This window comes from Plutella xylostella, chromosome 14 (genome assembly GCF_932276165.1).
Source record: "Plutella xylostella chromosome 14, ilPluXylo3.1, whole genome shotgun sequence".
Classification (NCBI taxonomy): Eukaryota; Metazoa; Arthropoda; class Insecta; order Lepidoptera; family Plutellidae; genus Plutella; species Plutella xylostella.
This window is the reverse complement of record NC_063994.1, coordinates 10474014-10497136: the sequence shown is the minus strand read 5'-3', so window position 1 is coordinate 10497136 and position 23123 is coordinate 10474014. Positions and strand designations below refer to the sequence as shown.

Below are 23123 nucleotides of genomic sequence, written 5' to 3'. Positions count from 1 at the left end.
ACTATACAAAAGTTGTTCAAAGTCCATGCTCGTTTTCGTTTTATTTAGACGATCTATGTTTAGATCTCCACAAATAATTATTTTGTTTTGATTTTTGCATAATAATGACAAAAGGTCGTTAAATTTCTTGAAAAAGATGTCAAAAATTCTTGAAGTATATTTAGGGGGTCTGTATACACAAATCAGACTAATATTGTGCTCTGTCAGATGAATGCCACAGCATTCAATAATATTGGGGACATTAAAACTCTGAACTTCAGGCAATTCTCTGTATTTGTGCATTTTTGAAACCATAATACATGCTCCACCGTGACTATTTTGTCTACAAAAACTTGCAGCTACTGTATAATTTGGTATATTTAAAGACGGCAAAGAATGACTAGTCATATTATGCTCCGTAACGCATATCACGTCTAAATTTATGTCTTTGTCCAACATTTCATCAATGTGGATCGACAATGCATCCGATTTTGATATTAGGCCATTTATGTTTTGGTGCAATATATTAATAGAGTTATACACGAAAAAGATTTGATTCATTACTATTTTCTGAAGTTGACTCAGACTCAAATTTATCCTTTATTCCTAGACTTTTAGCATTATATGCTTGTATATGTTGCATAAGAACTGACAAGTCTCTAAATACAATTGTCAATCCCTTATCATTGAGAAATCCGCTTTGTCCAGTAAAATTATTGCTGTCGAAGCTCAAATTTAAGTTACTATCTAGTATGTATGCGTATTCATAAGATAAATTGTCCATGTACAGCAAATTATTGAATGTTTCGACGCGCCAATTGTACATAGTGCTAAATTCATTACATCGAAAGGTCGGTAGGCATATAATTATGTTTGTATTGTGAACTTTTTGTAGTTCACCTCGAATAAATGTAACCAATTCGAAATAGTTTCTCGATGATTCAAAATCCTTCTCTCCTATTATCATGATGTAGTAGTCATTAAGAGTAAGGTCTTTAGTTTTTTCAAGTAGACCTGAAAGCTGCTCCTTGATTCCTCCATTTATGTATTTAAAATGACACAGCTTAGATTCACCGTGTCCTAAGGATTTCTCAGCTTGGTCTAACAACGCGTTACGTGTGTTTGAGCTTGTAATTACCACATTGTTACGTCGGTTCTTGTGAACAGTCGTTTTAGTTACAGAATTATTCGTATTCGGTCTTGAAAAATTTGTTTGGGTCTGCGCATTAACTTTATCTGGGTTTGGTATACTAGATGGCTTATTTCTTAACGTTGGTGAAGGTGTATTCAACTTTTGTTTTTTTTTCGCTATAGATGATTCTTTCTTTGTGCTATTGGGGCTGTCCATCGGTCCTCCTGAAATATTATTTGTTTTATTGCCCTTTTTTCTCTTCGGAGTAGCAATGTCATTCTTTAGGCTGTTTGTTACCTTCTTCATTATTTCATTATCATTCTTTAGCTTTTCTATTGTAATTTTTAACTCGGCATTTTCTAGATTTAATGAAGATATTTCCTCATGGGCAGTTCTCAGTTCCATAGAAATTTGTTCTATTTTTTCTTTTAGGGTTTTAATTTTATCATCTTCATCGTCATCAGATATTAATGGCATGCTGTTAGTAGTGCCATCCAGTGATAATTTAGAATCTTCAATGTTTTCCATAGTGTCATCACTTACTGTCCGAGAGCGCCGTCGTCTCCTCAGTGTAATTGTATCCAAAAAGTTCATGGTTAGAGTTCAGATTTAACGACTTGAAGTTGATATCTAATCAAGCGATTGAAGAAAAAAACAAAAAAGAGACACCAGGAGGCCAGCGGGATTTGATCTTACGACCTCAGAGTTGTGGACCAAGCGCTTATACGCTTAGACCACCGAGGCAGATAATTGTGACGGTGAAAATAGGTAACAGTATGTGAGTGTGAAAAAAGTCGTTTGTGGACTTTGGACTTGTTTACTTCGATTTCACACAAATTGTATTTTAACTTTTAAATAGTTTATCACTTGATGATCACTTAGTTTCGACAATTGATCTTTAAGTTTCACTTGTTATTTGTTTATCACTATTCACTGATCACTTATAAATGGATGTATATTCCATCACAATAATATTTTTTTGTAAACACATATTTTTCTTTTACTATTTAATAACTTTTCACAATTATTTACAGTTATTGTCTACAATAGACATTTATTCTGCGTATTCACTTGGTTTCTATAATGATTTTAGGGCATTTAGTATTTTTAAAACAATAATAAACACGGAGCTGATGTTATCGTGGGCTCAGTAGCGCCATCTCTACTACGTTATGTAACTTCTCTATGAATAAGGGGGTTAGTCTGGCAATATTTTAGAAAGAGCATTATTTTTGTAATTTGGTTTCTGTTGTAGATATTGTAAAATTGTTAATCGCAGTTTACGATACATATTTATCTAATATATTTATTTGTAGGATTATGATACGAGTAACATATCTAAAGCAATAATAAATATCACTATGGCATAAAGCAATAATACTATCACAATAAAGGTATGGCCAAAACTAATTTTAAAAAGCAGTTAAACATAAAAAAAAAACATTAAAAATTACTGTAACCGTGCTAGAAATAAATAATAATGTTTGTCCGGTCCGCAAAAAAAAAGGAAAAAAATACCAATAAGATTTGGAGGCGCCGGGTATCGATCCCGGTACCTCTCACATGCTAAGCGAGCGCTCTACCATCTGAGCTACGCCCCCGGTATTTATCATTATGAATTAAAAGATACCTTCACAAAAAAAACATTAAGACTAAGGACATTTCGCAGACATTTCGGCGTCTTCCAAGAACAAAGCGCCTTTCACATTTAATTTGTATAATTTATTTTGAGCAACGTCTACATTCGCACATAATTGTTTTAACGACTTCCAAAATGATCTCGAATGTAATTAGCTAAGAGATTAGTTAAATGGTTGCCGAGTTGGAGAGAACTTATCTTCGCTGCGTGCACCCTAATTTCCCTTCAAACAAGTTTAGATATGACAAGATATACTGTCTATGCGGAAATTCCAGAGGACATAAAAATATGTTATTTTCAACTTTTCGTAAAAATATAGCGTTTTATAACGTGTACGAGGTTATTGATATACGTTATTAAACGTTATATTCAGGTATCCATTCATAGGAAAGAAGTCTTGCAAAAAATAGGTATAAGTAGGATTTCTAAAATTTGAGGAAAAATAGTTGTTCTTAATGACTTTCTGAGTCACCCGCTTTCGGCTTCGTATACTGACCACTTTTGCAACACTTTTTTTTTAAATTGAATTTTATAAATATCCATTCAAGAAGTTCAGCTAAAATTAACTATGTAGGTAGGCTTTGTGGCTCCCCTCATTTATATTTCAGTTAACATCAGCCTTCTGTTAGGTTCATTAACATTGTTGGAATAAGAATTGAATTTTTACTTCATAATGTAACGGAGGTTTTAAAAAAAAAAAGAAGTGACGTTTGGGGAATTGGTCTATGGACTCGAGATGGATTGATTCTTGGATTTTGTGATTGATGTTAAAAATTGTAAAAGTGCGAAAAGTACGAATATAAGCGAAAGGTCGAAAGTTATACGATGTCTCATTTCACTCAAGGATAGAATACAAGCACACATAAGAAGGATTAGCGTCTGTATGCAACATTTCAGGAGTGGTAAGTTTCCGCGTGCATTTTTGTTGTAAGAATCTTAATAATGACTTTATCAATCTTGTGAATACTACGATTTTATGTGGAATACAATAGTATACTTAATAGCTTCAATTAGCAATGGATATTTTACCCACGAGTGAAGTTAAACTTAAATGCCAAAAGTTTTCATAACCTCAATAGTTAGAAAATGAGGAAAAATTGTGTTTAATTATGAATGCAAGTACAAACAGTTTTCTAGACATAACTGTTAGTCTATATCAATATAGTTAGTTACGCGACCCATAAAACATCCCTTTGGAAACAAGTGACATATTTATATTTGGTCCCAAAACTTATACACAGAGTAGTTAATGCTGCCTAAGAGGTGGTACATGTCTGGTGCCGATTCAAACCATGTTTTTTTTTTGTGTGCGAGTTTCAGAGACACCACATTGGGGACCAAGATGGTCCCAGGACCATGGTTTGAAAAGAAGAAGAAGGGCTCAAGGTGCCCAAGGCCGAGATCACCGAGTCCAGGGTGCCATGGAGGATGAGGCCCGGGCCAGGGTCTGTGCTTGAACAGAAGGCAGCTGGAGTGGGACGGTGGCTGCTGCGGAGCAGAAGGCAGCTGGAGGCTGGAGCGGAGCAGACGGTGGCTGCTGCGGAGCAGAAGGCAGCTGGAGGCTGGAGCGGAGCAGACGGTGGCTGCTGCGAAGCAGAAGGCAGCTGGAGGCTGGAGCAGAGCAGACGGAGGCTGCAGAGGAGCAGAAGGCAGCTGGAGGCTGGAGCGGAGCAGACGGTGGCTGCAGAAGGCAGCTGGAGGCTGGAGCGGAGCAGACGGAGGCTGCAGAGGAGCAGAAGGCAGCTGGAGGCTGGAGCGGGGCAGACGGTGGCTGCAGAAGGCAGCTGGAGGCTGCTGGGGCGGAGCAGACGGAGGCTGCAGAGGAGCAGAAGGCAGCTGGAGGCTGAAGCGGAGCAGACGGTGGCTGCTGCGGAGAGAGGACAGCCGGAGCGGAGAGAGGACAGCCGGAGCGGAGAGAGGACAGACGGAACGGAGAGAGAACAGCCGGAGCGGAGAGAGGACAGCCGGAGCGGAGAGAGGACAGCCGGAGCGGAGAGAGGACAGCCGGAGCGGAGAGAGGACAGCCGGAGCGGAGAGAGGACAGCCGGAGCGGAGAGAGGACAGCCGGAGCGGAGAGAGGACAGCCGGAGCGGAGAGAGGACAGCCGGAGCGGAGAGAGGACAGCCGGAGCGGAGAGAGGACAGCCGGAGCGGAGAGAGGACAGCCGGAGCGGAGAGAGGACAGCCGGAGCAGAGGACAGCCGGAGCAGAGGACAGCCGGAGCAGAGGAAAGCTGGAGATAGCAAAGGACTGGTTTGAGGTAAAGAGGTTGGTCTTGTCTCGATAAAGAGATATTTTTGAATGTTTAAGGGATAGCTTTACAACACTACCATTCACTTTGCACTGCAAAAGCTTCAAGGTCTGGCTAAGATTTGGTATGAAGGTCTTAATTCTATTCTCTTGACTAGACCAGAGTGGCAAGGAAAACTTTTAAGTGTGTTCCGTATGAACAAATTATGGCCAGATCTTGGAGGAGGTGCTTGGCAGAAAAAAAGACTTGATTGGTCAATTGAGGTTTGTTTTTGTGAGAGGTTGTCTCTCCTCAATCAATGTGGTGTTCATACACTGACTTGGCAAACAGGGACTTAGATTGGATGATTTGGTTTTGCGCTGTTTTAATCTAGATCTGTTGTTGCAATTCTTGATGAGCAGTGGGGATTCCAGTTCCAGCCCTACAGGACAGGCGGCCCTGCTCTTTTATAATTATGACATACTTTATATTTTTTATATGTTACAAGATGGACATGTTAACAACAATCAAAACTATTGTGATGTTATTCAAAGCTCAACTTTTAACTTATCTTTTAGAGACTTGTTATGACTGTAAAGTAAGGGAGCACCGTTTTTTTTTTCACCGTATCCTAAGCCAGTTATGAGTGCACTTAATGCAACAGGGTTGGGTTCACAACTGATGATTGACTTAGTAAAGCCAATAATAGTAAAACTACAGTTACAGATGAAATTAAAAATTAAATTATTAATGGGGTAAATGTAAACTACTAGATAGGTCAAATTGTGAGTGAAGTTACAATTAATTAGATGTTTAGTATTCCCTTATCCTACCTCTACGAGTATTATTAGATATTGATGAAACTCAAATGCTTACAAAATACTAATGTTGAATCTCATCATCAGCATAGCTCTTTACTGCTGGAAGAAGGCTTTTCTCCCAAAGCATAACACTGGATGCGATCTATAGTTTTCCCTGACCTTGACCTTAACTTATCACATTTCAAACACAACATAAAAAAAACCATTCAAAGTTTGTTACATTCAGTAGGGAAAATATAGTGATGCAAATAGATACCTTACAGTTGCTTTGGTGAACAATTTAACTTAAATCAGTATATTTTTTCAACTAGTTTTATTATCTGATTGAATTTATTAAAGTACAGCTAATAGTGTATAGTGTTAGTGTGTGTCACATCTGGGGTCATGAAACGCTTATGAATAATAACTAAGAATCGAATTCTAGAACCAGTCTCAGCACTAGCGAATTTCTGATGCTACATTTACCATTGAGAGTCTACAGATCTTTTATATGGGTTCTAGAATGCGACCCTTACACTTACAACCACATGTGGAAAAGTGTAATTAGCTAGCTAGTAGCTATTTACCTAAGATATTCATATTGTGCTATAATATACATAGCAGTAACTTCTCCAAGTATTGTAAAATGGAATGAAATTAGCTAAACTTAAACAGTTAGATACTCCAGTAACCAAATAAAACATTAAATTAGTTTAAAACAATAAATGTGCAAATTCTTGAAGAAAGTAAAAGTAAAAATACAATTGTTTTAAACATATGATAATAATTACATTATGTATGTAATATTTTTACCATAGATAGGTAAATGTACATTCTGAAACAATTGCAACTTAACTTATAACTTAATAAATACATGGTGCATAGTTCACTCAAAACCAGTAAATTCAATTAACAAATTCCGAATTAGACTTTTACATTTTAATAATTTAATTATAATAATAAACAAATAATAACATAAAAAGTTACATATTTTCTACATTACAGAGTTATATACCAAATCTATATCTAATATTTTATTTTAGAATACTGAGAAAACTTAATTAAAATTTTAATATAGGTAACGATGCAAAAGTAAATTATGTTACTCAAGTTTCCACTCTACTGTTATTCTAGGTAAACTAGTTAAATGGTACAGGGAGGTTTAACTATACCTATAATAAACTAAATCTAGTCGTAAGAGTTATGAACAACCGCTATTTATAAACTTAAATACATACAAAAGGAGAGAACGACATTATAAAAAAAAAAAAACTTAAAAAGAAAACGAACTAAAGTAACCAGGTTTATGAGAAGCAAAATGATCACAAATCAGCTTATTGGAAATAAATGATAATCTATAATGTGACGTGCACACTGAGTCTTTACGAAAACTTAGAAGCTACAAGTGCTGGAAGTCTGGTGCTGCATGGGGTCCATTTTGTAACTTAGGTGCTCACTAAGACGGGTTTTTGGGATATTCAACCCCTAAGGGGGAATAGGGGGTGTCAAGGTCAGAGTCAAATGTTTTATTCAATGCATAAATATAACGTGACGCGATTAGAGCAAAGTTATTGATCAGAATAGTACCGGTCATATTATGGGATATCGCATAGCACCATTTAAGTTAGACGCTCACACATGCCAACCTTAGTGAATGCAAAGTTATTTGGTATTGCGTTAGTTGGCTACATGCGAAACACATAGATTATTAATTGAAATGAGTATTTTGCCATTGCCATTGTATTTGTCAATTCTCATGTAAGTAGTTTAATACCACCATGGCACGTTGTTGGGTGGGTAGTTCGGGAGTCGTCCACGGGAAAACATTTTAAGGCGAAGCGATGATCATAGGCAACAGCTAGTGCTAGTGATAGGAATGACCATGGCTTTATAATCACGTCAAATAAGTATTATTAAAAATAAAATAAAAATATGTGTGATCGGAATGACAAAGTTAATTTAAAAAAGGGGCCACGTAGGGCTGTCTACTAAGCCGTGAATAATAATAATGGAAAATATGATGTCAGCTATTTTACGGTTGGATAATGGAGGAGGTGATGACGCATTCAGCGGTCATCATTAGCTGGGAACAGCTATACCGGTCCTGGAGGGCAGGTATTCTAAAAATCTTTTTGTATTTGTTAACCCAGTTTATACATTCATGGTACCTAGTATTCCACACTTGTGAGGCGTAGTCGAGTATGCTTCGAACGTATGAGTAGAACTTGTATAAGAAGGTTTTAATTTAAAAAAATTAAAAATTGGTTATTTCAAAACTTTTCACTTATAACTAATACAAGGTAAAGACCTCCTATTAAGCATAAAAATACCTGTGCCAGGAGATCTCGCTCTCCATATCAAATTATCATTAAGATTATTCAGTTTCAGAAATAAATGGAAGGTAACAATAATAACCTATACACAGGTCCCTTCTTGGACAAATTTCTCGTAGTACACTCGATTTTCGGCATGAGTAATACACAACCTATCCCATCATTCGGTGTGCTGGTGGAAAATGTCTAGTTCTAAACTAAAACTACATCACATACAAATAAAAAGAAAACCCTAATTAACACAAAACTAATAGGGCGACAAAGGCAGAAAAACAGCACCAACTTATGCACAAGGACTTGTTCTGATGATGAGGGACAGAACTAGAAGCTTTTATCGCCGTACATAGATCTATTTAGGGTTGCAAGAGTCTTAGGAAGGGAAGTAGCTCCTTTGCCTGGCATTTTCAGCACCCAAAACATTGTAATTTTGTAAAAACTATTTTGGCATTATTATTGAGAGACTGCTTGCTAAAGATTGTATAATATGTTTATGAGTTTGGTTACTGATAAAGTTCAGTACATTGTTTATGATGATAATAATAATGATCCATTTATTTCAGATTGGTTACTGATAAAGTTCAGTACATTGTTTATGATAATAATGATAATAATCCATTTATTTCAGATTATATGTTTGTGAGTTGGGTTACTGATAAAGTTCGGTACCTATACTCAGTACTGATAAAGTTCGGTACATTAGAAAGATGATTACGAGTTGGGTTACTGATAAAGTTCGGTTCCTATACTCAGTACTGATAAAGTTCGGTACATTAGTAAGATGATTGTGAGTTGGGTTACTGATAAAGTTCGGTTCCTATACTCAGTACTGATAAAGTTCGGTACATTAGGCAGATGATTGTGAGTTGGGTTACTGATAAAGTTCGGTTCCTATACTCAGTACTGATAAAGTTCGGTACATTAGGAAGATGATTGTGAGTTGGGTTACTGATAAAGTTCGGTTCCTATACTCAGTACTGATAAAGTTCGGTACATTAGGCAGATGATTGTGAGTTGGGTTACTGATAAAGTTCGGTTCCTATACTCAGTACTGATAAAGTTCGGTACATTAGGAAGATGATTGTGAGTTGGGTTACTGATAAAGTTCGGTTCCTATACTCAGTACTGATAAAGTTCGGTACATTAGGAAGATGATTGTGAGTTGGGTTACTGATAAAGTTCGGTTCCTATACTCAGTACTGATAAAGTTCGGTACGTTAGGAAGATGATTGTGAGTTGGGTTACTGATAAAGTTCGGTTCCTATACTCAGTACTGATAAAGTTCGGTACATTAGGAAGATGATTGTGAGTTGGGTTACTGATAAAGTTAGATTCCTATACTCTATATTACTGATAAGGTTTCAGTAAATTATGAATATGGTTGTAAGTTAGGTTACTGAGAAAGTTCGTTTCCTATACTCCTTAGTTAATGATAAATGTTGGGTATATATTATTAAGTTGGATTGTTTTGTATAATTTGTGTTAACCCAAGAACATTCCCATTCATTTGTTATTGTTAAATGCATTTATTGTTTCTTCCGAGTTGAGTTACTCTTGAACATTCAGTTTTTATAAACTTTAATTCATTTAATTATGTTTAAGTTTACTTTAAAAAGCATTGTGATTACATTTTGTTTAAATATAATATTAGTAAACTTAGCTAGGTATATTATTGTTAAACTTAATGATTATAAAACATATTGTTGATGTTAACTGTGTCTAAATTGTAGTTTATAAAACATAGTTTATTTCTGGTTTGATGATTGTAAGCTCTGTGCCATGGACCAATGTTCCCAGCCGATTGTTAGGTTACGCACCGGCGTCGTGCGCGGGGTCGCACACGTTGTCAGGATGGACGATTGTTAGGTTCATTAACATTGTTGGAATAAGAATTGAATTTTTACTTCATAATGTAACGGAGGTTTTAAAAAAAAAAAGAAGTGACGTTTGGGGAATTGGTCTATGGACTCGAGATGGATTGATTCTTGGATTTTGTGATTGATGTTAAAAATTGTAAAAGTGCGAAAAGTACGAATATAAGCGAAAGGTCGAAAGTTATACGATGTCTCATTTCACTCAAGGATAGAATACAAGCACACATAAGAAGGATTAGCGTCTGTATGCAACACTTCTCACAAAACGTATAACAGCTCTCCGGGGATTGCTAAGCTAAAGGCTTGTTGTAGCGTTTTCATTTGGCTAAAGTTAAGTTAATATTAATAGGTACAGTATCTTACATACACATAATTTCCCAATGGATGACTCGTACAGAAACCAGTTAATACTTTAAAACTTTTTTTATTATTGAAACGATACCTACCTACGATACGGGGCGTTAAATATCTCATCCTAGCAACTGAAGCAAAACCGATTATGTCAAAACAAACACAATTTCCAAGAAAGTTCCTTCAACTAATTGCATGACGTATTCTACACCCTTATTACGCCCCGTGATGTTATTGCATCTGGATGTTATCTAATTAATTATTAGCAAATATGATCCGACGCAGCTATAAATATCGAACATGTTAAAATCCAATAAACTGGCGACTAAATAAATTAGTGCCAGCTCTCAGCGCATCAGTAAAATGCAGGTGTTTCGTAGTAATTTTATTAATGCAACGCTATAGTTCCTCATGCGCTGTGGAACCCTGGTACATAGGGGTCTGTTTGTACGGCATTCTTTTCCCACGGACTAGAAAGGAATTCCTTGTTAACCCAGAAAGGTAAAAAAAGTCGTTGCGCGGTTGCACATTGTGCAGTTTTATTTTGATAAAACAACTTTACCATGCGCTTGGTTCGATTTATCTCTTTAATTTTATGTTGCCCTGGTACAACACGGCCTGTTTGTATGGTATTCTTTTCCCACGGGCTCTAAAGGAACACTAGTCCAACTGACAAAAGCCGTTTTTTTGTTGTTAACGGTAAAATAACGTATTTTCGTGGGAAAAAATGCATGTCCTGGGAATTTTTATGCAACTGAATCGTGTTTTCCTCTTATATCGTCTGATGTCTTGGTGCGTTGGGTGCTATTACTATGGAATTCTTTTCCCACGGCTAAAAAGCGGTTGCAGACGACGTTACCTACCTAGTTTTTGCTGCACTTAATAATAATCTTCGCTTACGCTATCCTATTTTTTATAGTTATTCAGGTTCCCAGGACTACCTGCTCACTGGTACTCTTCTTACGTCCTTATGATATCCCAGTCACATGGGTGTTGTTTCTATGGGGATCTTTTCCCACGAGCTCAACGGAAATCCCATGGTTTTTTCAGAGCTACCCAACCTTGAGCTGTTCCCACACCAGTGGGTATCCCTTTCAGGTAGTTTTGAACTAAAATATCTTCTTGTAAGCACTGCAACCCTGGTAACATGGGTGCTATTTGTATGGGATTTCTTTCCCACGGGCTCTGGGAAACTCCCCAGGGAACCTCAACGGCTTTTTGAGCCTTGATGGAAACTACTTACACCTCCTACCAATGTTTAGTGCCCTGCTACTAATGTGTTCCCCAGTAGATAGTTTTCCCACAGGATTAAATAGCAGAACGGTTTTTATTAAAATTATGTTTTTATGACATTCCTTAACGTTTTGTAGCCTTCTTAACATCTGATACCCTAGTAAATGGGATCACGGTTACAACGGCCAGTTCCCACGAAAGATGAAGATTCAATTTATCCGTTGTGTTGTGTCATTTTTTATACATGAATAAAACTTTATACAAATCATAAATAGGTAGGTTTCAAAACCTACCATCACATAACCAGCCCTTGGTGCCATCACGAAACAGCCAATCATAAATTGTTGTTTACTATTAATTAACCAATTATGCCCCTTTAATCACTTCTTCGAGTGGGCGGGTTATGTTTATAGAGACCAGTGTTCTCCAACGAATATTGAATAACCGGATAATCCGAATAGTTGTGTTGTGTGGCATGTGGGATTAATAGTAGAGATAATCTTATGTATAAATAAATAATATTAGCAATGTCCTGTAGGTATCCAACATATAGTGATTTAAGACGCAGACAATATGGTGCCACCGTGTGCGTAGTTTCTTTCGGGGACCTCTACATTTTTAATATCATAAAAAATAATGAAAATGGTCAAGTAAACTCGATGTATAAAATTTGTGTACTAATAAAACAACGTGATAAAAAAAAAACCTACGTATCCGGTACACAACATAACAAACATCCGGATCGCTTCCAACACTAGCTGTTTACCCTTCATCATACCAGGTGCGGCACTGGAGCCGTCGGCAATTAGTGTTGTTGTGTGTGGCCCACTTCTGATACCCTAATTAAACACCTTCGCCATCGTAACCATGCGAGTTGAAGACTCCAATTAAATTATCATTATATCGTCAAAGTTCCCAAAATTATTTCAGTTGAGGTGCTTTCATGCCGTAACCTGCATTATTAATCCGCTGTTCGCTCCTCGGGGAAATTAGCGCTGGAAAAATATAAAGGGCGGCTTTATTAGCTTTCCCTGTTACGAAGAGCAGATTATCAAGCTATTTATAAATTGTTTTGGTGGCATGGTTGAAAAGGGCGTATGTTTGATTAATTCCCCTTTGAGCCTCTGATCTTTTGGTAAATAAACTGCCAGATTTGCCAATGATTTGCTTTATTTTATTTATTGAGCTGTGCGAGGTTCTACTCGTAATCGACCTTGTAAACGTTGGGAGATTGATTTGATAAGGGCCTTTTATTAGCTTTTACCAGGAGAGAATGGATGTGAAAGCGGTGGTTCCGAAATTGCCACAAATTGCAACAAAGTGGCCGGAACACGCGGACGGACCGCTCTCAAACTAATTCTCTTGACGACACGCCCGTTGCCATTGTAGGAGCCATCCGTCGTCGGCCCGGCTCCTATTGATTCTTACTCGGGTCTGCCGCCCTAGTACATTTGTTACAGTTTCAATACGTCACCCATTGACGAGGCATCTCGAAACTACATGCTCGTTGCATTGTGGATAGTTTTTTCAATGTAAATGAAATGACACTGATAGCCTAAAAGCGAACAAAACCCTTCAGATTATAATATGCGAACATAGTTCTGAAAAGGGTCAACAGAAGCGTGTAACTTAGCAAAGCGTCATCATTAATAACGAGGATTTCATAATGTCTGTCAGGAAAGTGTAAGCGGTCCCCGAGCCTGCCCTCTGTCCTTTGTTCAGTGAATCAACGCATTAAATGGTTCGGTTACTCGTTCACCAACGTCGGTTTGATAAGATTTATGCGATAGGTTAGACCAAATTCGGGCGTGATTTGGAATTCCTAATCGGTTTATATATTTCGGTAGGTCTCCCGATAACGTTTTACCGTAAAATGTGAGTTTTGTGCTTCTTATCACCCATACCTTGCCTGAATATCCAGTAAGGTTCTCAAATTAGGCAGCATTTTTTCCACAAAGGCCTCGAAAACAGGAGCCGCAAAATGGATTTTTAAAATTAGTTTGAGTCAAAGATAGCGGATACCCGTAGTCGGAAGTATGCCTTTCAACTTTGTTGCCGGTAAACAAGGTATTCCGGTGTAAAAATCGCGACCTCTCAAAGCCTTTAGAGAAAAAGTTTCCCCCAAAGCGGTGGATAGGCGTAATCACCGGTGAACCCTTGAAAAATCTTTACAAAAGACCGCCGTGTTTTTTGTTCCCCGAGAGGTTAAAAAAAACTTGCGTGGCCATTAGCGGAATACTGTTAGGTCATTTCATGCGAGTTTTCGCCAACTGGCATGACTTATAATATACCTAGAACCTATATGACTTATAATATGCTTAAGATGTTTTCGAAAGCGAGTAAGTAATGTTTTGCAACGCCTCCTTCATACAACACATCCTTTAATTGCCTTGCCAAGTACTAGGGTAGCACGGGGGTCACGTAGGTGTATATGCAATTAGGTCGAACGACATAATGAGCGCACGTCGTGTTCACATTCTGCTACAATTACCAGTTTCCCCCGCACCGCCGCCGCCGCCGCCGCCGCCGTCGCCGCTTGGGGTGCAAATTAAAACGGGTAAATAGCCTGCAACATTCTTGAGGTCATATCGAGAGATTGTACAATGTACCTACAGTGATTCCAAGAAAATTCAAAAACTATGAAATGAGATGAATATAGCTACAAATAAACAAACAAGACACGATCTCCAAATGTGCATATTCAATCGTATAAACTCGTAAAAGATTCTAGTAAGAACTACTATTTCTCAATTACAAAAATATTGCTACATGCGTCCCTGTGATGGGAATGAGAACAATGAAGTAAGGTCATTTACGACAAGGGTTAAGTTGTTAACAGTGAACATTCAATTCAAAAAAAAAAAAAAAAAAATTGTTGGAATTAATTGCGAGTAAACTTATTGATGACTGGCCACGTACATATACACGTACCTCTATAGTTAATTATTAACTTACATTTATATACCAGATGAATTATTTAAACTGCTAACGAAAACTAAAATCCTATTCTGATCCATTCTGGACTATTTACTACATTGTTTATCAATTATACTTAAATCTATTTTTTTATATACAAATTCATAATTTTCCTAAAATATGAAGAAATTTTGACTCTATACTATTTATTCGAAAATAACACTCGACATTCACTACGACGAATAAGACGGAGCTAGTCGTATTAATATGTATTTATGATCAATTTGTTATGCCGACGCAATGCGTGATCGTGAATAATCAGCCAGAGCGGGATGTTCTAATGGAATTCTCCAAGCATTCATTCATGATATCCTGGTATAGTGTTTATGTGGATGATATATTCATAATATTATTAATGGAGGTTTTCATATCTAAAGATGATAGATATAGCGTTACAAAGATATTTATGCCGATTATAATTGCTAGCCACTAAAATTTTCAATAACGATTCTGTTTATGACTAACAACTTCAGACCCACAGACGGAATACCTGCAAATAATGGCACAAAGCCCCTTCTACAAATATAACGACTCCCAAGTCCTTTAACAAATGATGTTCACACTCTTACAAGTGCAATAAACTTTCGTTTCTAGTTTCTACGCTCGAATATAGATGGCGCTCTTCACGAAATCTCCACTTCAGCCTATCGGAGCAAAACGGTGCGACGAAACTAAATAAAAAACTTTTATAACCAAATACAAGGAGCCCTGGAGGACCTTTTAGTTGGAATTGCTCCTCGCGTCTCGAGGAAACGGCCAAGTGCAGACGATTTTTTTTATGAAATGTTTATTCCGGACCTAGTTTTGGATCTTTTGGATGGAGAAAAAAACGCATTGGGCTTGATTCACCCATGATAAAATTTATCATCGTAGTATTAGTAGGTTATATATATCAGAAATTAATTTTCATTTTAATAGTGCCGGCACAATTTTTAATGAGCCTCTTGTCAAGGACAATTAGGTATGTAGAATCAAAACACAGTAGCATGACGTTTTGTAGATATTTAAAAAATCTGAGGTGTAGCCCTGGTGAAAAGATTTTCACATGAACGTAGTCGTTTACACACTTTTTATGTAAAAAATATATGCAGAAAAAGTCTCTAAAACTTAATTACAGAGGATCCCTAAAGCGCAGTAATGGATTCGAATGAGGATAGCAGAAGTGTGAAACTCTCGACAATCTAGTTTAGTCTCGTCTGTTTGTTTATGTCTAACTTACGGAAAACTGCTGTGGAAATAATCGTCCTTTTGTCTGCACTGCGAAAGTGTAAAAGCTTTTCATAAAATAAAAATATCTTGTTGGAAATGTTACTACCTAATAGTTTATTTCTTCTTTTATTAAGTACTCTAGTAGCCATAATAGTTACGTATTCCAACATTGCAAGACAATTATCAACATCATCATCATCACCATCAGGCCACTGCTAGGCATAGGAATCTCTCAAGAAACGCAACACACACTCCTTCATTACCGTAACATCCTTCTATCTCTTTTCCTCACATACGCCGCTGGCCACTGTAAATAAACACGAAAATATCTTGCCGTATCACAAACTCGTTAGGGACCCTTATTATTTTGTTTTGGCGCCAACGCCCGAGGTCCCGAGTACGTTGTACGTAAAGCAATATTCTTATTCATGAGATATTTATCATGCCACCCTGGTCGACACGTGCATTGGAGCCGCTTGCTGCGATGCCAATAGCCTTTTAAGCTCCTTGCTTCTATTAAGTCCTGGTTGAATGTGGCATTTTCAACTCCTGAATGTTTATTGGTTTCTTTTGTGGGTTTGGTTTTTATGACCGGTTAAAATGGTGGCGGTTACTACTTACCACGCCCTATTAAATGTTTTGTTTGGGAGGATGCTGTGCTGAGATGATCTTTAACCAGGGAACCATACAATTGAAGAAGTTCATTGTAAACTAGGATCGACACTCCACACATTCACTGGGCCTTCACCAGCCCTTTCTGGTATGCGATCTGTCATATCAAAACGGGTTACGTCATAAGTGGTCCGTTCCCTACCAAGGGTACATAAAGCTGAAGCAGTTTCAATTTATTCCCTGCAAAATGCGAAAAGCCCTTCATACAGAGAGGGAATACCCCGTGCCCTTCAAGTAAACTTTTTTTTACTTATTATGCCCGCATTACGTCATGATTCAACTGCAACGTACCAGGAATGCATGGACGTTGAGGAGCTATTCCAATATGGCGGCCCCCAAGTTATAGTAAGCCCACGTGCTGCATAGGGTTCCCGTGGGTGGGGCTACGCTTCGTCCAATGAACGGGCCTAAATGAGCAGTGGGTACTTGAATTATAAATAGTTCCTGTGGTGTGGTGTAATGGCAGAAGGTTTATTGAATTTTTCAAATACAACTGCAAATCATGGACATGCACATTGGTCTTGCATAACCGCTATCCAACTGTTTGAAAACATTACCTACTAAATGGGCCCATGACAATGGCATAATAATAAACCTGAGCAAGACCAAATGTGTGCATATATATTCTCCATATAACAAAATAGCCAGAAATATTGATAAATCGGATATAAACATTCTAGGTCATACTTATGAATGCTTGCATAACGGTAAACTCACCTGTAAATGCAATAAAATTGATTTTGTAGACAAGTATAAGTACCTAGGTGTATATATCGATAGCCACATGAGCTGGAAATCACATGTTAACGATGTTTGTAACAGGCTCCGAACAATATTGGGTAAATTTTATCACTTAAGTAAAATATTAAATAGAAGCACCTTATATAGTGTTTATTACGCTCTTGCTGACTCATTGCTGAACTATGGATTAAGTACATACGGCCGAACATTTAAAACCTATCTCGATCAAGTTAAAGAACTACTAATTAGACTGTTAAAATACTTAGTAGACAAAAGAACTAAAAATAATTGTAATAATGAATATGAAAAACTCTTTCTTCTTTGTAAAATATTACCAGTACATAGCAAAGTAAATTACTGTATAGCTATTGAACAATATTATTGTAATGATTATAAAACACTTGTTGTACAAAATTATTTTTCCCGACAAAAAGGTAAACTTTATCAACCAAAACATAAGAACTACTATGGTCAAAGAATTCGAAAATACTTAGTGCCTAAAATATTTAACAGTATACCATTGTTAAAAGAAACCAAAAAGTTAAGTAAATTTGTCATAAAGCAAAAATTAAAAACTATTATGTTGGATTTGTTTAAGAAAGAACTGAATGATGTAGGTATATTATGAATTCGAACTGTTTAGATATAATGTAGTCATTAATATGTTGCATAGCTTAACTAAATTATATACTTAAGTAACTATATATTATATGTAGTGTCGCGAATTTATCGCCATAAAGTCGAGTCACTAACATGGGTAGATATAGCAGGTAATGTAGATATTTAATGTTTATGTTTAAGAGAGCTCTCTCCGCCAACAAACTATGTGTCTATAGTTTGGCGGATTTATATTGTGTAATGTAATATGTATGTATTTGAAAATAAATAAAAAAAAAATAAAAACTTTCATACAAACACAACAATCAATCCTTTCCATGGAACTGAAAAAGAGTGTTTTCTATAAATAGGTCGCACTCCCAACAGTTAACCTACATGAAGTTCGTAATACGTTAAAAGGGTTCATAATATTTTATGAGTACGGGTAAGTTGATGTTATTCCGTTGACCTCCCCCGATGATCCGCTGGCAGCGACCGTCTGGTTCAAGAGACCTCTTCAACCTTTCTGACTGCCCTGAGTACGCCGTAATTAATATTTTCCGGCCCCTTTCACGCTGTTTGCTATGGAAATTCTTCATATTTTTTCACTGTAATTAGCTTTAAATGATTTACTGGGACGTGCCCTTTGATAGGTTAATCTCGTATCTTATTTGATACTATCTTTTCCCGCTAGCATCGCTTTGCGGTAAGTTTTTCAAGAAAAGTTATAATTTTCCCTGGATTTACACTTCTGTAGACATTATACGCTATGTAAATCCAGGGTCCTACATAGAAAACATCTAAAGTAGAAGATGAAAAGATAGTTCCATCCTTTTTTTTCGTTTAGAATTCGTATTGATTTAGTAAGTTTTCGAACAAATCCAGACAAACCCTTACTTAGAAAAAATATACATTACGTTCAATCCTCACCGACATCGTAGGAATAATCAAAACTACAATAGTTTTTCGCAACATGATGCACCAGGAGCCCATAAATCGAGATCACTCTCGTTTAAAGAGCCTGCCACCAACAAAACCCCAGTAGTACACCCCGCTATACTCGTAAAGCACCCTCGCTGAGTCAACAACTGACAAATCACAGCAAAGCAATGATAATGAGCTCGCTCGCCATTGTTGATATCCCTCTCGTATATGTTGACAAATAATATTGCTGTCCCGTTGTCAGGGAGGTGTGTTATTAGTTGTATTATTATTTCTGATAATGTACACATGAATCTTCAATGCATAATAGATTATTGTTTGAAGATTAATCCTAATAATGGGCGTATCTCAGACATGTAGGTAGGTGCAATAGTTGTAGTTAATGGATGCCATAAATCCATAAAATAATATTGATTGTTTTTTATGTCTACGAAAATACAATTTAAAAAACATGGACATTCTTATTCATTTTTATATAGGCTAGCTGAGTAGATAAACATTCTGCAACATTTATATAGCGCCCCATCGCCACCATTATCCAAGTCTTGTCCCTTTCGAAACCGCAGGGGGTTGCACCCTTGCAGTCAGCATCCCTTATTGCGAAACACCCACTGCTTCCCATGCGATCCTAGTAGTTTTATTGCATATTCATGGTTTGTTCGCTAAAATCATTCAGCTTTTTTTATAGGGATTATTTTTGCTTTAGATCTAAAAAAAAATTAAGTGAGTAAATATGATATTGTTGACTAATTCATTACAGCAATACTTTTTGTACGTTTTGCATGTTGTGTTTTACATATAAATTATTTCATATCGAACATTATTAAATTGGGATGTTGATAAGGAATTATATTTATCGTTGTATTGTTCAAAATCTGTCTACCTAACTTTGATTTATTTTAGACACCTTACCCACTAACTAACACCACCTACGTAACGAAAGTGCTGGTTATTTACATAAACCCACATTACATTTTAATCAAAAGCTAGTTGTCTCCTGTATAGGATGCAGCCTCACCTCCGCCGTATACCTGCGCTCCTAATAGACGTGTGAATTCATAATGTTCCCTCGGGATCATCCCAAGGCAAGCCGCAGACTCCGCCGCAATATAACCAGCTGTTACAGAACCATTTTATTTATCCTTTTCACTAAGACAGACAAGGACAAATGCATTCCCTCGCTGAGAAATAGAAAAGGATGGTCTATATTTTTTGTTAGCGCTTAAGAACTACCTGGAGTATTGAAGAAAAGGACGACAGATATGTAGATAGTAGCTGCGTTTTTTTTGTTGCTAGTGTTTTTATCTGTGGTAGTTTGAAAATGCTACGTCTTTTGACTTTTGGTATCCTAATAATTTTGTTTACACTTGTCTTAACCCTTTAGCTTAGGCTTCAACAATTTTAACAAAAAAGATGTAGATAAGGATAGACATATTTTCTTAAGTTACCTATTCCAAGTTATGCTCTTCGAATCTTATGCTCTCCTTATAATTTCGTTCACACTTTAACCCTTTGGTTAACAAATTGTTAAAGTATGAATGCCGAATATGCCAAAAGCCAAACTGACCAGCCACTTCAATTGTATATTGCAGAAAAACGGAATTAGAATTTGCGTATAAATTTAATTCGGTCCATTATTACGTAACATCTTCTAATCGGGGTACTAGGATTGCATGATGTAATAGGAGGTCAACGAGTAGGGTGTGCACGGGATGCTTTGAGTAAGCTGGTTTCTATTGAAAAGGGATCACGCCCCTAAAAGGTCCATATGGGCGCCTACTTCCTTCGTTAGCTCTCTTTAGTCGTAACCACGATGTAATGATTTGGGAACGATCTCGAATCATTTGCGTAAATATTAGGGTTTATTTATTCATAAATACCTACGAAGAAATAGGCACAATAAATATACTTACGTTATAATATTTTTGCTGTTGTCATTTCCTTGCAACCTCTTACTTCGCAGAATATGAACAAGAAATTGCCTTACACCTGACATGAGACCTTAATATTTAATCCAAATCTGAATACCTCCTCAGAGAAATGAGGATTATCCTGGTTCCCGGAAGCTATCTTCAATTCTTCCGTCGCTCCGTGGCCATGACTTTTATGGCTACGTGTGAGTAATGTGTCATCAGTGAATCCAAGCACGCCCGCGGTGGAATGAATCTATCTCGAGAAATAACTCTTCCGGATTTTCGAAGCTGAGGTGTGCGGTGTTGCTTCTTAGAATTGAATTCCCATTACATTTTACATGGAGAGGGCTAAACAAAAACAGACGACCTAAATGCGATCGAATTCGAGAAGCTCGATTTTAAACGGATCTCTAAACCATTCAGGGTTAGTCTGGCTATGTTTTTTTTAAATCTCCATTTTAACTCCAACGCAGAGTAATTCTGATATTGTGTGGAATCGCTTGGTTGTCGTTGTTTTAATTTCTCCAGTTAACGTAAAAAATGCCCACATCTTCTGTACGTCTCGACGAAACATGTAGAAAAATATCTCCTCAGAATATTTGGAGCCAGATCTAATGGTTTATTTTTTTGTTTAGACAATCCTATGGAGAAAGTTTTCAAGACGAAAAGCCTGTACTTTTCATATATTTGTGAACATTTTCCATCCCAGTAAAATGTCACTCTGGAACCCTGGTGCTGGATGTCATCGGGTTTTATTAAAAGCGCAGACAGAATATTTTTCGGCCGGATGATTTAGCGGGTCGGTCCCGCGGGCGCCCGTTGCAGAGTAATCACTTTTGCTACTGTCACTCACCTCTGCTTGCTTGGTACTCTTGTAGGGTGCAAAAACCCTTTTTTGTGGCTAGCCTCTGCCAAAATGTGGTTCTTACAAAAACAGAAAGTTCAAACATTATTTCTAAATGTTCTTGTCAAAATTTAATGTTAGCGTTTATTTTAAATTTAGCATAGTAATGCATTTTGCTGTTGACATGGCCCCTGTCTCACCGCGACTACAATTATTCTGTAACAATTTCAACAAGCACTAATTCCATTATACTAGTGCAAACCTTATTATTAGGGGTCTTAACCGGATATAGGGAACACCGCCGGCTATGGCCGCCGGGTACTAACAGCATTACCGGGCCGTGCCTGCGCTCCTAGTACTCGTTAACAGATATTTAATATGCGGTTCCAGATTTTAATTCAGATATACCTACGTTTAAGAATATCTTACCAAAATCAAGTAGATACTATGAGCCAACTTAAAACTGATGGCTTCATATACATAGTAAAAAAACAAGCCCTTACTATGTCACATAAAAAATAAGCACTTTTTTGCAATCGAACCTTTGGGAATGCTTTGCAATTATTCAGCAAACGTTATTTAAGGATGGACATAATTCTGTAAAAATATATGGCAGCATTGCGGTGCTCGGGCATACACGTAGCCTCAAATTGGACTCTCCTTTTTCCATCTTCCATTTTTCCGGACGAGCTCTTTCACTCAGTCACCAGGGACGCATAACGATGGAGCTGCCACTTCGTCGCGTGCTAATGGGAAACTTGGTTAATGTAATTACATATTCATTTGTACTTCGCCTGTTGGTCTGTGAATTATATTCGTTTCATTTTTGTTGCGAGAAATCCGCTTCATTTAATCCCGACGTCGTTGTGAAGCGTAACTGTATCGTATTCATTTATTGTTTGTATTGTAATATCCAGCCTCTTCTCGTTTTTAATTACTGTGATGTTTTTTATTTCATCATTTCAAAAACTTACATGGTTTATGTTATGCATCCTAAAGTAAGAAGTTTCTTATGTTATATGTATACTGGTTAGAGATTTTTACCCAAGAACAGACAAAAAAACCTAAAGACCAACAATTATCACATTGTCTATATCACTGCCTTTCATCTATTTAGATCACTAACCCGATCTCATTCTCTTTCAACTTTAGTCTAGCTTAATAATGGTTTTGGTAGCTTACCATCTATCGCTGCCTGCATAGGGGTTGGTTCGCAGTATAAGCTCCTGTTGTTTACTGTTGCCCTGGTAGGATGTAAGCCTGTACACGTGACACGTTCCAACCCCGCATACACGTGAGGTTATTTTTTCCTTCTCGTGTGCGGGATGCGGACAAATGATGTGTGTGGGACTTATTAAAAGTAATATTACCTACTATGTTTACAAATCTCCAGTTTCCTTTGCCTGATCTTTTCGTTAATAAAACGTTTTTAAAAATATACATTAATACAAGTAAATCAATTTGCGCAGTAGACTACTCATACAGAAAATGGTTTGTTTTAAAAAAAAACTTCATAAATTTCAACCCTCGCCTGGTGTGCGCGTGGTATTTTAGCTCCTCTATTTTTATAGTTGCCTAGTAAAGTAACACCATAGGGGTAGAACCGGCTTTTATTGTTGCAATGGTGTCACCACCACCGTACCACTATTGAAGAAAGAGTCG

The 23123-nt window shown here is 37.1% G+C and overlaps 1 protein-coding gene and 1 non-coding gene across 16 annotated transcripts in view; one reads left to right on the top strand and one right to left on the bottom strand.

Moving 5' to 3' along the window:
- The window catches only part of LOC105381404 (neurobeachin), a 462556-nt gene that overhangs the window by 213451 nt on the left and 225982 nt on the right, over positions 1-23123 (top strand). The window lies entirely within an intron of this gene.
- Trnaa-agc lies at positions 2640-2712 on the bottom strand. The gene has a single exon. It is a non-coding gene; the product is annotated as a tRNA-Ala (tRNA).